General features: G+C 41.7%; 1 long non-coding RNA gene across 1 annotated transcript in view; it reads left to right on the forward strand.

Moving 5' to 3' along the window:
* The window catches only part of LOC111774702 (uncharacterized), a 36,571-nt gene extending 18,408 nt beyond the window's left edge, over positions 1-18,163 (forward strand). The window contains exons 2-3 of the long non-coding RNA XR_002809847.2: positions 16,140-16,331; positions 17,698-18,163. This is a non-coding gene — a long non-coding RNA (uncharacterized lncRNA). The remainder of the gene's footprint in view (positions 1-16,139; positions 16,332-17,697) is intronic.
* The last annotated feature ends 252 nt before the right edge of the window (positions 18,164-18,415 follow it).

Consider the following 18,415-nt stretch of genomic DNA (forward strand, 5'->3'; position numbering starts at 1 on the left):
GTTGGTGTAGGGCACGCAGAAAAATATCCAGATAGGGCTGGAGATAGGAGGCCCAGCAGACTGTGTCCCACTTCCCATCTGCAACTCTGTGAGCAGTTAGGAGCTACACAGACTGCTGTGAGTGAAAATGGGCAGAAATGGCAGCAGGTGTAGAAATGGCCTGTGAGAGCTAGCCTCCCTGCTGCTCCCCCACCTGCCATGCCTCCCTCAACTCCTTTGAGGCCAAGGAACCCATAGAGATTTCCTGTCCGACACCAGGATGGGAGTGGAGATCAGCTCAGAGACTGGGAGTACGTGGGCCAGTGGGTCACTGACCTTGCCTTGGCTGCTGTCAAGACCACTGAGGATGGCACAGTTCAGAAACCAACATGCTGGAAGCCAGCGAGCATTGACCAGGATTCCTCTCCGACAAGACCAAGGCCCCCGGTGACTTAGGTCACTTTCCAAGAGAAGTGTGAGGAAGAGAGTCAAGAAGTGATTATTGTCCCCAGGAACGACTGGGTTGGTAAGATGACATTTCCCATTGCTGGGCAGAAATGGGGCCTCAAGAGATAAGATCAGTTACAGGAAAATAAAGAGTTAAATATTTTCTCCAGCCAACTTTTAAAGACTGTAAAATTAAATGCCAATACATTTATGAGCTATCTGGTGAAAGTGCTTTCCTTGTTTTTTCTTCTTTTGTTTATTAATAGTAACAAATGTGGGAGAATATAAGAGAGAAGTAATCTTTCTTTATATGAGAGTTAGTGCTTTTCACTCTATAATGTTTATGTGGCAGTGAAGAGTTGGTAGGGGTTGGGTAGAACAGTGATGCCATAATGTTCCATCTACTGCCACCAATGAACCAAGTGAAGATTTTTTCACTTATTGATTAATTTTTTCAACAGACCAAATATTAAAATCCAACAGGGGCAACAGGGGAATGATGTTTCAAGAACATCATTCATCACATTAAATTAATGTTGCTCATTAAAATGTTATCGATTTTTGTGATTTTGTTTGTATTTTTTTAGTACATTTGTTTTTACAATTGTGTGAGTGTTATAAGCATATGGGCTTTATGCCTAGTTTATATATGTAGTCTTTAAATAACATAATAAAAATCATTTAAGGCAATATTGAGGGTCCCTGAGAATTATTTTTCCTTTAAAATGGATCTATAACAATTTTTTTCCTCTTTAAAAGGGTCCATGAATTATACAATATTTGGCGACCAGATGTCATTGAGGGTTTTTTTAAAGAAGTTTTCATAGTAAGTCCTCTAGAAATTTGCACTATTTTTATTGCTTTGTTTTATCAGAGGGTTTATTAACTTTTCCCACCAGTTCTTCCTGTGCTATGCTTTTCTCACTGATGAAATCTCATTTAATGGGCAGCCACCCCAAGGATCCCACTTAAGATTCATCCTGTAGTTCCTCCTTTTTTTCTGTTGTTGAGTTCATTAAAATGCTGCATTGAGCATCAGAAAACTAGGAAGGCTGAGCCTGCTGTAGATTTCCCCATAGCTGTCAGATAGACATGGGTTACCGTGGCCCCCTTTCAAACACAAGTCTCTGCTTATGTAGGAAGAGATGGAAGATTGGCAAAAACCATAGAAAATGGCGACTGAAAAGTTGTGTGCTGATCGATGGAAAAAAGGAAAGGGCAACAAGTGGAGGAGAGTCAAGACTGCAATGAGAATAAAAGAAACGGGGAAATAGAAACACACGACAACAATGCCTAAGAGAGCGACAGAGGAAACATTGAGAAGAAAACAGATAAGGGAGAAATACTGCACAGAGAATGCTACACCAGAAATTAGCAAGATCCGTGGAGGCAGGAAGAAAATAAAGAAGAAAGATAGAGGTTATATGGTCCCATGTAACAGGAGCCCCCGATTTCTATGCTTCCTGGGATTGTGTTAGAGGTAGGGAGCTATTCCATGGCTCCATAATTCCCCTCGAGAAACAAGGCATTTCAAAGTTTCCCAAACCTAGTGTGTACTGGACTGTGAGAGCTAGTTGTTAAATTTTCAGGAATTCCGTGAGCTAGCTGTTAAACTGGTTATTTTAAAAAAAATAATAACACTATATAAGCTTAAAATTAAATAAATTATATTAAAAACACATAATAGATACTAAAAACTCATCAGGTTCTAATTATTTTGGAATATTTTACTATCGATGTATCTGCATCTATCGTGTGGAAATATTATGCAACGGTGTGTTACTACATATCCTTTCGTAACACTGCCTTCAAGTGACTTCATATTGGAGGATTGAAATCAGCCACAGTGGGAGTATCTACACCATAGAGATCAGCAATTACTACAAATTGAGGCTTAACATATTGTTTTATTGATTGTCTAGATGTAACAACATGGTGGAGAAAATAATACTGTAGATTAAACTTAAAAGTGTATTGTGTCCGTAGCTGTTACATTGTGTGTAACCCAAGAAATTGAGGAAATAGTCTTCCAATATTCAAAAACTATTATCCAATTCATCAAAAAAACGGCTTACATCATTGACGAATGAGTGATGTTCCAGCATGTCTTTGTTATTTCATTTTTGTCTTAGTCATGAAAATATCAACCAACATTCATCTCAGAACTATACTTGTTCATCAATTGCAACTGTTACTGGCTGCGGATATAAGAGTTTGCACAAGTCAGTTGAAATCATTCTATAAAAATCAATAACCTATGTGGAATTTAAAATAAAAAGTGTCATATATTTATTATTTGTAAATTCCGTGACTCACATCCTTTGTATCAGTAAAGTTTAATAAACTTACATAAAATATTCACATACAGAATCTTTTGTACTTGTTGGAGAGCCAGTTGTTAATCATTTATCAGCACACCCCTGGGTGGTTTGGTCACTAACCACTGCCTCACGTGGCAATGATGACACCCAGAAGCCTTCCTTTAGAAGAGGACCCAGGGGCAGTGAAAAGCACAAACACTCTTTCCTTTATTTTTTAAAATTTTGGTAAAATATGCATAACATAAAATTTACCATTTTAACCATTGTTAAGTGTACGGTTCAGCAGTGTTAAGTACATTCGCACTGTTGTGCAACTATCACTACCATCCATTTCTAGAACTTTCATCATCACAAACTGAAACTCTGTCCCCATTAATTCCCTAATCTCCCCTTCCCTCAGCCCCAGGTAACCTCTACTTTCTGTCTCTGTGAATTTAACTATTCTAGGTACCTTATATAATTGGAATCATACCATATTTGTCCTTTTGTGTCTGGTTTATTTCTCTTAGCATGATGTCTTCAAGGTTCATCCATGTTGTAGCATGTCTCAGAATTTCCTTCCTTTTTAGGGCTGAATAATATTCCACTGTATGTATACACCACATTGTGTTTATCCATTCGATCACCCATGGACATTTGGGTTGTTTCCACCTTTTGGCTATTGTGTATAATGCTGCTATGAACATGGGTGTACCAATATCTGTTCTTTCCTTCTTTTTTTGTGAGGAAGATTGTCCCTGAGCTAACATGTGTCAGTCTTTCTATATTTTGTATGTGGGATGCTGCCAGAGCAGGGCTTGATGAGCAGTGCATAGGTCTGTGCCTGGGATCCAAACCTGTGAACCCCAGTCTGCCGTGAACTTAACCACTAGCACACTGGCCGGCCCCTGTTCTTTCCTTCTTTTTTTAACGAATGCCTTTAATTCTGGAGCTCCCAGAGGGCATACGAGAGCCGGCTGCATCCATATGGGGACCTAGGACTATCTCATCCCTTGCTCTCCCTAAATGCTCAAGCCTGTTTCTGCTCCCTCGTCTCAAATGAGGCTGCATGCTATGGAAACAGCACCCAGAGAAGCCACGTCCAGCTGCTGATGTAGAGACCACCTGATTCCTTTGCCGATGGCTGGGGTTATGTTCAGTGTGAACCACAGTAGTCGCCCCTCCCTGCCCTGACACTGACTGACAGACACCACGGAGCGGTGGGGGTGTGGTGGGCAAAAGTTTCTTGATATTGCGAGAGGCGAGTGGCCTCAAGGGAGGAGAGAAGCGGCCAAGGGCTTAGCCCTTCTTCAGGGTCAGGAAATGCCACTGACACTGAGCAACCAGCATGATGTGGATCCAAATAAGCTTTTTTTCAAATGCTGGAAATAATCCATCCTAGTTTGTGCCTGGCCGCTGAAAATGCCATCAGCCTTTCCCCAGATGGAACACATTATTGGCTATTAAAAATTCATTTAAAAATAACATGACCAATCAGTGTGTTTCAACGTTAGCTTATCTTCTAAAAGGAACTGAAAATAAAATGAAATAGGAACAGTTTTCTTTTTTTCTGAAGGAGAAAACAGGTATCTCCAGTTCCTCTGAGCAAATGGTAGAGCTGTGCTCAGTAGGGCGAGGTCAGCGTGACATCAAAGGATGTGCAGACAGTGGAATCAAAGCTTGAAATGGAGAGTGCTTTCAGATACGTGTTTTTAAAATCTTTTCTCAGGCTTAGGAAAGCCTTCGGAGCTGTGGCGTGCTGGCCTGCGCTGATATGTCAAGAGCCTTGACAGGCGGCTAGGGCAGAGGATTGAAACGTGGGGATCGCTGACTCAGCTCGAACAGCACTTGCACAGCGGCCACCTTCCTCAACACTCTGCTCCCTAATCTCCACCCCCACAACCCCTAGTGTAGACGCATTTGCAGGCCTCTACAGAACTCTTGCCCACACTCCTGGCTGTGTGACTCTCTGGAAGCTTTGCATGTTCTGGGCCCAGTTTCGACACGGTGAACCAGTAATCAACTCTGAGCAACCCTCTTAGTTGCGGCCAGGTGACCCTCAAGACCATCACTGTGCAACAGGGGCAGATGCTCTGGACTGACACAAGCCACTTCGGTCCACGTCTTCACCTGAGGGAGCTCCTCCTGGGCTTGACACCCTTTTGCGCAAAGAAATGTACAAATCAGCAGAGCTGTGGGAGTAGTGTGTGTGTGTGTGTGTGTGTGTGTGTGTGTGCGTGCTTGTGTGTGAAGCATTAGCCCCAGAAGCGGCGGAATCCTAAAGATGTAGGGAGTCAACCTGCTTTATTTTCTTCTGACCCTGTCTTCAAAACTAGCACTCACCAGATGGCCATAAACAACCCTTAGGACCTCTGAAGTTGCTATGGGGTAAAGCTGACTCCACTTCAATAAATTTTGCAGAATGGGACTCCTACTGACAAAAGTAAGCAGATTTCCACTTCAATATAAACCATTTTCAACTGTTAAAAAAAATATAAACAATCCAATTAGAAAATGGGCAAAAGATATGAAGAGACATTGCAATGAAGAGGATATACAGATGGCAAATAAGCACATGAAAAGATGTTCAGAAGCATTAGCCGTCAGGGAAATGTGAATTAAAACCACAGTGAGATATCACTACATGCCTATCAGAGTGGCTACAACAAAAAATAGTGACAACACCAAATGCTGGCAAGGATGTAGAGACACGGATCACTTAGACATTGCTGCTGAGAATGTAAAATGGTACAGCCACTATGGAAAATAGATTGACAGTTTCTTATAAAACTTAACACACTATTATTACCATACAATCCAGTAATGACACTCTTGGACTTTTTCCCAGAGAAACAAAAATTTGTGTTCACACAAAAAGCAGTACATGAATGTTCATGGAAGTTTTACTTGTAATAGCCCAAAGCTGGAAACAGCCCATACATCCTTAAACAGGTTAAAGCAACTGTGCTGCATCCACCCATGCAACACCAGTCAGCAATAAAAAGGAACGACGTATTGACACATGTAACAATATGGATGAATCATGCTGAGAGAAAAAAGTCAATCCCAAAAGGTTACACACTTATGATTCTACTTATCTAACACTTCAGAAATAAAATTTTAGAAATGGAAAACAGCTTATTGGTTGTCAGGTGACTGTGGTAGATACCTGAACATGTGATAAAATTGTATAGAACTAAATATGTAGTTCCATACACACACAAATATGTAGAAATAAAACTGGGGAAATCTGAATAAGATGGGTGGATGGTATCAAAGGCAATGGCCTCATTGTGATATTGTGCTTTACTTAGACAAGATGTTACCACTGGGGGAAATGGGGCGAAGGGTCCATGAGATGTCTGTATTCTCACAATTGCACATGAATCTACAATTATCTCATTAATATTTTCATTAAAAAAACATGAATCATAAGCACAACATTTTCTTTAAAAAGCATCAGTCCAGGAAAACTCCAGGCAAAACTTTCAGTTCTATTATGGGATGCCACATGTCTTTCTCAGAACTTCATGTTACTCAGCTCACCCTCTTCCGTAAACATCTGCTCAGATATACTCACTTGCATATTTTTTTCCCTAAAACAGATTTTTTTTCTTCTCAGTCCTCCCTCTTTTCCCCTCATAGTAATCTATAGAGTAGACATCAGGCACTTTGCAAGTTGATGAATTAATCTGTGGCTTATGTGACCCTTATTAGCCCTTAACTGCCCTCTAGCTCCTAAAATCTCCTATGAAGGAATTTCTTTTCACGAGGACGTGAAACTGTCTAACAGATGATCTGCATAGCATTGAAAAGCTTATGGCTTTAGACCTACTGATAGAAAAGTCATATCCTCGAAACAAAATCTTTCTTTTCTATAGCAAAGAGACTAAATTCTCTTACTTTTTTTTTTAGTTCCTACTATGTGCCAGACACAGACATATTACTTTGCTTTGTTTCATGTTCTTAACAAGCTTATGAGGGAAGATTGGTTTTGTTATCTTGAGTATTTAAAACATGAAGGACCAGCCACTTGCTCATGGTCACACCCCTAATAAGCAGAAGTCAGGATGGGGCCTGAGCTGATTTGACCCAAAGTGCATTGTCTTTCCACCATATGTGTAGTCCTCAAACTTTCTGGTGTCAGGACCCCTTTCAATTAAAAAATTATTGAGGAACTTAAAGAGCTTTGGTTAATGTGAATTATATTGACTGATATTTAGAAATTTTTATTTAGAAATCATAATTATTTAGAAATCATATTTCTAAATCATATTTAGAAATTAAAAGTGAGACATTTTAAACATTCAGTTCCTCTACAAATAACAAAAATAAATCCATTACATTTTGACATAAACTATAACATTTTTACAAAAAATAACTACATATCTCCAAACAATAAACTTAGTGAGATGTTTCAAATCTCTTTAATGTCTGGCTTTACAGAGGATAGTTGGATTCTCACGTCGCTTTTGTATACAATTTGTTTGTGATATGTTGTTTTGGTTGAGGTATAGGAAGAAAACCAGGCTTCACGCTGTCTTTTAATGGATCTTTCAGATAATTTTGGCTATTAGCCTTTTATGCTCTATCAGTACTCTGTAAGTGGTAGTTTCTTTCTTCTTTATTTTTTCCTCCTCAAAGCCCTAGTACCTAGTTGTATATTCTAGTTGTAAACCCTTCTAGTTCTTCTATGTCAGCCACCACCACAGCATGGCAACTGATAGATGGGTGGTGTGGTTCTGCGACCGGGAGGTGAACCTGGGCTGCCGAAGCAGTGAGTGCTGAACTTTAACCTCTAGGCCATCAGGGCCGGCTCTACAGTTTCTTAAAGGTCAGTTGCAATGTAGAATATGAAACCATATCAACAAACTTTTTTTGTACCCTGTTGCATTAAAATCCATAGGTCTATCTTGCAATTTGGATCTTTTACCCATGCATGATTTGTAACAAATCATCGGTCATTTGAAAAATATTGTGCCAGCCCTGGTTAAGTACAGCGCACTCCGCTTCGGCAGCCTGGGTTTGGTCCCCACGTACAGACCCACACAGCTCTGTTAGCAGCCATGTTGTGCTGGCAGCCCTCATACTAAAAAACAGAGGAAGATTGGCACAGATGTTAGCTCAGGGTGAACATTCCTCAGCAAAAAAAAAGAAAAAAAGGAAAAATATTGATTCAACTGAGGTATGCAGATCTCCTGGATGTTGACACATTTCAGGATATGATAAAAAATCACATTAATTAGTACCAGCAATTTTATCAGAAAAGTCTTTAAGTTGCAGATATAAGTTTTCCAAAATTCTAACTTTTACTGGAAAACTCAAATTTTATCATTGGCAACAAATACAGACAAATGTTTCCTTGAAGTGACAGGCTTACTTCATTCATTTCTGAGAAAATGTCCACCAAATTATCAAGTCTGAATAATGATAATATTTACATTAACCCTCCTTTCGCGTTCCATGCAAAGAGTGGGTGGTTCAGACTGCAACTCAATTGTGCAAATGCTTTCTCTCAAGACAACCATCCCTATGCAGAATATGAAAAAGATGTTGCAATTTAATAAAATTAACATTTTTTGTTACTGCTTCAGCAAAGACATTCTTTACCGTAAATGCCTTTTTTCCTTGCCAGGGCATGACAGTGAAGAATACAATGTGACGGTGACAGTGTCAGTGTCACACTGTGACACTGTGACAGTGACGAACACAGCCTTCACTGTGTTAAGGCACCAGTTTTACCTACAGTTGCTTTGTGCTATCAGTGAGACTGTCAACACAAAGGAAAAGGCAAAGGACGTCTTAGCATTATTATGAAAATGATGTCAAGGGACCCCCTTGGGGCTGTGGATCATCCCACGCAAACTCAGATTTTGTCTTTTAGCATCAAACCTGCCAGGGTTGGTGCAGCAACACTGACAGCCGGGGCCTGTCTATACCAAGCTCTCCAGAGATGAGCACCATTTCCACCCAGATGAAATACCCAAACCAGGAGCAGACAGGCACCACTGTGGCACCATCCTGCCTCTTCCTAGGGACCTTCTCTTCAGTGTCTTCTTCCCAGCATCCCAGGTGCTCTGTGCTTCCTGCTGCCCAGGGCCACTCAAGAGAGGCCCGTGTTGTGCAGCATAGCTTTAAAGAACAGGTGCAGAGGAGCAAGCCTGCCACCATTACTGCTGTGCTCACTATGGCACATAAAACTCTGGGAACCCAAAGGAACAAACTCTGGGGAGCCCGACAGACTCCGCACTGCTGCCTTTCCTGGGCAGAGCCTGGTCTCTCTGTTCCACGGGGAGTACTCTGTGCTTTGGAATCTTCTTTCCTTTCTTTAACATTTCACTTTCCAGAAAGCCCTTCCTCAAGACCCTGTTCTCCTTTCCCAACACGGCAGCTGTTTACCTGAGACAGAATCACTGCCCAGGTAAGAATGACCGTGACAGTGTTCAGTGTGGTGAGTGGCGTGTTCACACTCTACCAGGACACTCCTGGAGTTCTGTAGAGTGCCTTCACATAAAGGAACAATTCTTGATGAGGAGCATTTCAGGTTAGGTCCACAGGCAAATGGGGCGGTTCTGGAGCCCCTGAAGTTACAGCAAGGGTCTACTCACCTGAGACAAAGTCAGAGGAATTAGATGATTAAATGTTTCAAGGAGGGAGACAAAAATCACACAGCAGGGGTTTATCACCTCGTGAGATGAAGGCTATAATTTTTAATTTCAGTTTCTAATGAATGAAAAATATGCCACGTTTTCATTGTCAAAGGACAAACAGAACCACAATGGAGGTCTCAGTTTACATAGCTGATTTCACGGATGATCACGTTTCCAACATTTCCACCTTGTTCCCCCTTGATCTTTGGGCATGACTTACGTAGGTCATGTTTTAATATTTTGGGGGGCAAGTCTCCTCCCCCTGCCTCCCCACTGTACTGTTTTCCCAACTAAGGAGGCTTTCTCCCATTTTCTAGACAGAGAGAGAGGGCGGGGTGTGGCAGGGGACATCTTTGGATAATTCAGCAGCTGTATCAGGGTAACCTGGCTACCCCTCCTGTGTGGAACGAATGGGGTGCCCAGAAGGTAAGTCTGGGGGAGGGGAGCACTGCCCAGCCGACACCTTCTGCCTGAAATACACCCACCAGCTGAGCTCAGCCTTCTGCGGGCTCCAGCTGCAGGCAGTCACACTGGCTTCTCTTTCAAGCTCTGAATTATGAAACAAGGTTGCGCACGTTTTGGAAAATCCCTTGTGTTCTTCTAAAAGTGCTAGTTTGGTCTTTCGGTTTCATCTGGTGCTGGGAAGACTTTTCACTTCTACCTCTAGTCTCTGCTGACTTCATTATGAGCAAATAAGGAGTGGTCAGTTAAGATTTATGGAATTAAATTCACTCTTCAAAAATGACAGCATTTGAGGGGCTGGCCCCGTGGCCGAGTGGTTAAGTTCGCGCACTCTGCTGCAGGGCCCAGTGTTTCGTCGGTTCGAATCCTGGGCGCGGACATGGCACCGTTCATCGAGCCATGCTGAGGCAGCATCCCACATGCCACAACTAGAAGGACCCACAACTAAGAATATACAACTATGTACCGGGGGGCTTTGGGGAGAAAAAGGAAAAAAATAAAAATCTTTAAAAAAAAAATGACAGCATTTGAAATGACTCTGTATCCCTCCTCTGAATCTGAACATTTAGAAGGGAGGTAGGATCCAGGGCTTTTAGAGTACTGGTGTCATGGAGCCCGCTTTGTGCCATTTTACTTAGGAGGTCTTGACTTAAGCACCTACGTGTCCTATGGGCTGACTTCCCTACCGGACTCTCCTACCCAGCTTTGTCTTCTCCTTGCAGCCCCCTCCACAGCCTGCACCACCCCTCCTGTTCTACTGCCTCCAGGCCTTTGTTCACAGGATGCTTTCTCTTTATAGACCCCCTCTCCCCGCTTCCTCCCCCTGCATCTCTAAATCTTACCTAGTCGTCAAGGCCCAGCTCAAATTCTGACTTCTCCAAGAGGCTTTCTTTCTGATTCATCACCACCATCTCTGCAATACTGACAGTAACCACGACAGCTCTCAATGATGCTCAACCTTTAAATAGCCTCCTCCACTGCTACCCTCTTAAACCACGGTCTTTTACAGGGCAGCTGCAATAATCTAAGATCCCCGGATCCCATTCTGCCCCCTATTATCTCACCCTCTCCTACACCAGCTCGAATAGCCTTTTAAAACAGGTCCAGTAGAACCAATGTTCACCTCGCTGAGACAAACCCAGCCCCTTCTGGGCACACAGCACCATGTCATCTTGCCCTTGCCTCTCTGACCACATCTCCCACCGTCTTCCCCTACTCGCTCTGCTCCAGATAACGAAGACTCAACATGCTAACACACTCCTACCTCAAAGCCTTTCTTTACCGTGCTGTTTGGAAAGCTCTTCCCCATTTTTCTTCGAGCTCAAGGACTTGGGATAGTATTTTAGTGGAAGTTTGGTGATGAATTCTCTCAGCCTTTCTTTGAAAATGTCCTTATTTTTCTTTCTCTTTTGAAAGATACTTTGAGTATAGAATTCCAGGTTGTCAATTATTTTCTTTCTTTCAGCAATTTGAAGATGTCATTCCATTGTTGCCTAGATTTCAGTTTAAGAAATCAGCCATCTAGTTACTTATTTGAAGTTAATATATTTTTCCCTCCTCTGCCTGCTTTTAAGATTTTCCCATGATTTTCAGCGTCTTACTATTATGTGTCTAGATATGGTTTGCGTTGCCATTTCTGCTTCTTGGGCTTTGAAGAGCTTCTTGAATTTACAGGTTGGTCTTTTGTTAGTTTTGAAAAAGTCTCAACAGAGCTATCAGAATTGCTTCCATGCATTCTCTCTCTCCCGAGACTCCAATTACACATATGTTTGAACTTTCCAACATGTCCCTTATGTTCTTTTTTGTAACTTTGTTTTTTAATCTGCTTTCAGTTTGGATACGTTTTGTCTTCTGTTGCGTCTAATCACTAGTTAAAGTCATCAATTGAGTTCTTAATTTCAGATACTGTATGTTTCAGTTCTAGAATTTCCTTTAGTTTTTAAAACAGATATAAATTTTCTGGTGAAATCTTCCATCATTTTACATACTTTTTCAAATTTTCCTCTATCTTGTTGAGCATACTAAAGTCCTTGTCTACTAACTCCAGTATCTGGATCACTGGTGGGTCTGTTTATCCCTCCTTGATTTTTGATCATAAGGTCCAGTCTTTTGGCTTGTCTGGCAATTTGTTTTTTGTAAAGAAGATTGTCCCTGAGCTAACATCCATTGCCAATCTTCCCGTTTTTGCTTGAGGAAGATTGTCCCTGAGCTAATATCTGTACCAATCTTCCTCTATTTTGTATGTGGGATGCCACCAGTGTGGCTTGATGAGCAGTGTATAGGTCTGTGCAGGGGATCTGAACCTGCGAACCCCAGGCCACCAAAGCAGAGTGTGCAAACTTAACCAGACTGGCCCCAGCAATTTTTCACTGAATGCTGAACATTGTGAGGCTCCACATATGAGATTTTATTCCTGCAGAGAGGACACATATCGTCCTCTGCCAGGCAGGGATGACCTCAAACCAATCAGAGGCTGAGCTGAGGTGGAGGCTGGGTTGCAGAGCTGGTACGGCAAAGCCTGCCTCTGTTTAGCCCATTCCTACATCATAGTCCTCCAGGTCTTTCAACTAAGAGTCTCGGGTGTTCACCAGGGCACCTTCCTGTGGTAGTTTCTGAACTTTATTGTTGTCCCAGTTAGCATAGTGATTCTGTTGAAAACTGTTCAAAAAAAATTTTTTTTAACTGTGGTAAAATACACACAAAATTGATTGTTTTCACTTTCTTAAACAGAGGTTTTTAGCATAACTTTTTAGCCTCCCATGCTGTACAGCCTCAACATTTGACCAACATCTTGAGGGAAATTGTGAGTGAGGCTCCTGAAGTCTCTAATTTTGCCACTCCAGCCTTGAGAGATTGTAGCGGGTCTGCTGGGCTCTCTGTATGCTTCCCCTCTTGTTGGTGAAGCCTGGACTTCCCAGCCTCCTGCCCCAGAGAAACACCATTAGCAGAATTTAGTTCACTTCTTGGAGGCTTCCCCTTGCTCTATGATTTTAGTATCTCTAGCCATTGTTGTTTCAGCAGCTCTCTAGTGCATTCAAAGAGACGATTTTTTGTCTAATTCATGCTACCTAGAAACCTGAATACCCTTCTCTAATTTAAATTTAGAGGCTTCCCCTAACTTGCCTGTATCTCTATTTTCCCAAGAATTATTGACTTAGGTTGTTAGGCCAATGCCTGGCTCACAGGAAATCCATCATCCTTCAAATTCTGAGTCCACTTTTTCTCCTAAATATCTCATCAAAACAGACCAATAATCTAAGGCTGGTCTGAGTTTTACCTTTTATTAGCCCCGGCAGCCTTTGGTGGAAATGGTAATGCACACTGAAAGGTCCCAGAGTCAGTCAGCATGAAAGAAGAGATTATCTGAGTGAGTAAATGAATAAACAGAAAAGAAAAAAAAGCAAATCTCTTGGACAAATCTCCAACTGGATAATGGTCACCCTTGAATTTGAGTGGAGAGCAATATATGTTAGGGAAATGCATTAGAAAGGATGCTCTAGGCCAACTACTGCTGGCCTATAAGTCAATCTTGCCTAGGATTTAGTAAATTGCTTTTGCCAGCCAAATACCCACTAAGTAATTGTTGCTGAATCCTTTAGTATGTAAAAAACAAAAAAGTTCGCTTTAGAATTATGGATGAACCCATTCCTATTTTTGTAAGTTTTATAATTATAAATGACATGTAGATCAAGGGTCTGTCCCCATTTCCAACGAGAAGCCTCGTCTGATTGATTCTTACTTCTAATGTTTCTCATTACCGTTGAGTTGGCTATAGGCTCACTGAGGAGAAACTATATCACATTCATCTCTGCACCCTCAGCGGCCACAGATCTGACCATAACTGACAATCATTAAGTGGTTGCTTGAATTCTTTCCTTCCCATCCCTACTGGCACCATCCTGGCCCAGGTGCTCTTCTTGCTTGGAATATTTTAACAGGTTACTAATTTTTTTTCTTGCACACCTGACTCTATACCTGACTACCCCCTGCCAAAAAAAGAACAAACCAAAAACACTTTATGCCTGATGATTCTATCTAAATAAATGCATTACTACCCAGCTCAAAATATTTTCAGTCAGGAGATGATTGAAGCCTAACATTTTGCTGTTTAGTTTTCCCTGTTGTCTTAAGCAATACTTCCTAGATTTGCCTCATACTAACGATTGGGAACTTGATAAAAATATAAATGCTCGGGCTACACCTGAATTAAAATCCCCAGGGGAGCAATCTAATCTCTTTATCAAGCATCTGGGTGACTTTTATGAATAGGTCCTTGTACCAACAGCAGTAGGATCACCTGGGAACATGTGAAAAATGTAAATTGGGCCCCCTATCCACTTTGGGGTGGGACCCAGCAATCTGTGACTTAATAAGCCTTCCAGGTGATTTTGATGTACACATTAAAGTTTGAATAACACTGAACTAGCCTGTAACAATGACTTAGGGCAGCGGTTCTCAAACTTGGCTGCATTATACTAGAATCACCTGAGGAGCTTTTAAAAAAATGCTGATACCCAGACCTTACCCCAGATATTCTGATTTAATTGGTCTGAGGTGCAGCAAGCATTTGACCGGGATATCAGGATGCTGAGACTGAGGTAACCTGCCATCCATAACTCATTTCACAACTATGTATTTATCTCGTCTCACTGATTAGATTTATAACTAAAGGTGATAAATTTGAATGCTCAAAACTTATGCCCTTAAAATATCAGTGTTTGTTGAAGTTCTGTGTGAGATTTAATTCGAATAAAGGGATCTGCTACTAACGGTTTGAAAACCACAGGCCTACAGACTCAAGTCTAAACTCTTTAGTCTTGCTGTTAAGACACAAGTTTACTGCCTCTCTTACTAACAGCCCACAGCTCTCCTCTCTAGCTCTAATAAATATCTAGGAAGTGTGCTTCCTAGCACCTAGGATGGGCAGAGAGCCCCAGGCTGAGGCCTCAGACCACATTCTAGTCCCAGCTCTTTGGGATGTCGGTGAGTCACTAAATCACTTTGTGCTTCTGTTTCCTCATCTAAAGTGAGGGGCTAGAACCAAACTATCTCGAAGGTTCCTTCTGACTCAGTATTTCAGCATTTCCACATTCAGCTTAGTTTCCCAGCTTAGACTGCACTGTCTCTTCTTCTCTGCTCCTCTGGGTTAACTCATCCTGAGGCACAGTTCAAGTTCTAATTATCCTTAACATTTCTTCGGCACTCAGTCTAAGCTTCTTTGACGTCTTCGGCATCTTTCTATGTTTGTGTCTGGTCTCCCACTGGGTAATAACAGGATCTCACATATCTCTTTGTATTCCTCATCGCCTGGCCTATGGTAAGTACACAATGTTTGTCTATTTTTTTCTCAGGACCATGAATTATTGCCTCTGCTGTTTGTTTTATTCCAACGATAGCTATGTTGAAAGCTCACTTTTGCCCAATGAGCTTTCATTACTGTACCAAAGGTTCCCAACTCATATCCTATTAATCCTAGAAATTTTCTTTTATGATAGTCCTATTCAGTCCCTCATTTCCACTGATAGCTCCAAAATATTCTCCAAAAATAGCTCTCTTCTGGCCTCTGCTGGCGTGATATTAATTCTTTGCTTACGTGCACGCTAAAGGACTCAAGTGTAAGGACACTCCAGTTTTCTAAGGAACTATTCTAACTGCCTCAACTCAGCAAAAAGAAAGATTCTGAGATGTCTCAAACTGCTAGGCTTGTTGAGAATAGACACCTTGATGGTAAAATTTGAGATATATTTCAAATGTTTTTCTTTTTTTTTTGAGGAAGATTAGCCCTGAGTTAACATCTGCTGCTAATCCTCCTCTTTTTGCTGAGGAAGACTGGCCCTGAGCTAACATCCGTGCCCATCTTCCTCTACTTTATATGTGGGACGCCTACCACAGCATGGCTTGTCAAGCTGTGCCATGTCCAAACCCAGGATCCAACCCCGGCCACCGAAGCGGAACGTGCACACTTAACCGCTGTGCCACTGGGCTGGCCCCTCAAATGTTTATTTCTGAAGTGGCATTTTTCAAAATTAAATTCATGTTTGTTATCCTAAGATGTCATGGATAATGGACTAAGTCTTAGCTATGTGTTTCTTTAAAAGCTGGTTCTTTTGGAGAAAATTTGTCAAATTTTGCCTGACTTTGATACTGTACTTAGTATTGTGCCTGGTAAAGATAAAGAGCTTGATAAATGTCTGTTAAATAAATGTATTAGTATCTTTTAGTTTACGTAACACTATTCCTTTTTTGTAACTGAATTATGAATTCACTCAGTCCGGGGAGGAATCTTTGCACTCTTTTGCAGTTCTTTCTTTCAGATGGCCTAGGAATGTCCTCTATGAATTTTTACATACATCTGCCAGACGCAGTTTAAATTGAATTACCGACGCACTGAGCCTACCAAGAGCAGCCTTTCCAGTTGGACTTTGGGAAAATTTTTCACAACAGGAAAGGGATAAGGAGATATTCCTCAGCCTCATTTTGTTCTTTTCCTAAGGTAGCACACTATGTCTTCTACACACATTTGGGTATCCATGATTGATTCATTCAAACTGCTTGCCTTTGACAACCTTAGGTTTCAAATAGTTTAAGCAAAATGCCTGCTTGTTGAAGGCAGGAAAGGCGTTACTCAAATGCTGAGTGGGGACGTACAGTTTCTGTATGCTCTCAAAGCTTAAATCAGAGGTCTTCAACTTTAAGAAGCTCACAGGCAACCTGGAACTATACATAACTACATATAGACAGTGATTGATATATATTTGTATGAAAATATTGTCTTACATGCATAATGTTTTACAAATGAATAAAGCCCTTTTATATACATCATCTTCCTAAAGTTAAGTTTGAGTGCACTATGTGTCATACACTGCAGTTCTGCATTTAAACACATCCTTCTAACTCAAGTGTTTTTAAACCTCTTAGCTTGTCTATTTCATCACTTCATTTAAAGGCATAGCTGGTCAATAGCAGACAAAAAGGGAGAGAGACCTCAGTTTACTCACTCAGGTGGCTGAGGATAAAATGAAGAATGCTAATTATAAAGGTGTAGGGGCACTTGCCAGCATGCCCCCTTTAAAACCATGTGTCCTGGAGGCTCCTTGTCTGGGCTACACCCCAGCACTCCTCATGCTGACAGTCCTGGGCTTGCTTAACCCAGCTGTTTTCTCGTGGGAGAGTTAGCACAGAGACCACCGCAGTCTGAGGGAACATGGAGGCCCTCCAGGGGGGCTCTGGCCCTTGGAATGTAGGTCATACAGGGACAACCCCCTTGGCAAGCACGCAGCCTTTGTTCCTCTGTCTACTTAAGCAACCTTCTCTCAGGGGGCAGCTGCGGATGCACACTGCCTGTCCAGCTGACTGCCACTGGACCTTCCCCATAAGTAATTCCCCAATAAACCTATATGTCTCATTCGCCATCTCCGGGTCTTTTCTCCAGTCTCTGGGCAATCTATCCTGTACTGATCACCCAGCTGGGTCTGTGGCAGAACAGAAGGGTTGGATGGCTATCAAGCTACTATCAGGTAGACAATCTTTTGCTGTCTCTGCTTAGGCTGCCTTTTGAAAAGTAAAATCCATTGGAGGTATATGGTCTAACTGCACATCCTGTGGTGCCCTGTTCCATCTAGGTGTCTCTCAGACTCCTGGCCTTCAGAAGCACTATACTACAGTAAATACAAGCTCTGATTCTGGAATTAGGCAATCCTGGGCTCTAATTTCCTCTCAGTTATTAGAGGTAGCCAAGTGACAATTGTGGCTATTGAGAAATATGGAAAGTTATTGGGTGGGGCCTGCTGGAAAACTTTTTAAACAGGGATAAAAACAAGTAACACGTGCTTTTTTTCTTCTCCCTTCTTCCTGTCTAGACTATGGACATGATGCCAGAGGTGGCATAACCATTTTTTAGTCACAAGGATGAAGATCACACACATGAAGACCACACACAAAGCAAGAAAGGGCAGAAAGGTAGAAGAAATCTTGGTCCATGAAGGCATCATGGAGCTGCATTACCAGCCTTGGACTGCTGACCTCTAGACCTTTTTTTTGGCTAAGGAAGATTGGCCCTGAGCTAACATCTGTTGCCAACCTTCCTCTTTTTGCTTGAGGAAGATAGTCGCTGAGCTAACATCTGTGCCAATCTCCCCCTACTTTATGTGGGCTGATGCCACAGTGTGGCTTGATGAGTGGTACTAGTTCTGTGCCTGGGATCTGAACCTGTGAACCCTGGGGGACCGAAGTGGAGCGCATGAACCCAACCACTATGCCACTGGGCCGGCCCCATCTCTAGATTTTTTAATGTGAGAAAAATAAAATCAGTCATTTGTTGTTTAATCTGTGTTTTGGATCTTTTTTTGCAGCCTAATGTTAAACCGATATATAAATTCACAAATTTTTTGAGGATTAATAGAGAAAAGTCTATAAGAGCACAACACAGTTCCTGGCATATAGTTAGTGACCAACGAATGGCTGCTATTATTTTGGAGAGATGAGTTGACTGCTAGTAGAGAACAAAAATCAAATATAGGATAAACAACTTGGGAAGGGAAGAAAACTGTTGAATAGAAGCTATGATAGGGTAGTAAA

This window comes from Equus caballus, chromosome 8 (genome assembly GCF_041296265.1).
Source record: "Equus caballus isolate H_3958 breed thoroughbred chromosome 8, TB-T2T, whole genome shotgun sequence".
Lineage (NCBI taxonomy): Eukaryota > Metazoa > Chordata > Mammalia > Perissodactyla > Equidae > Equus > Equus caballus.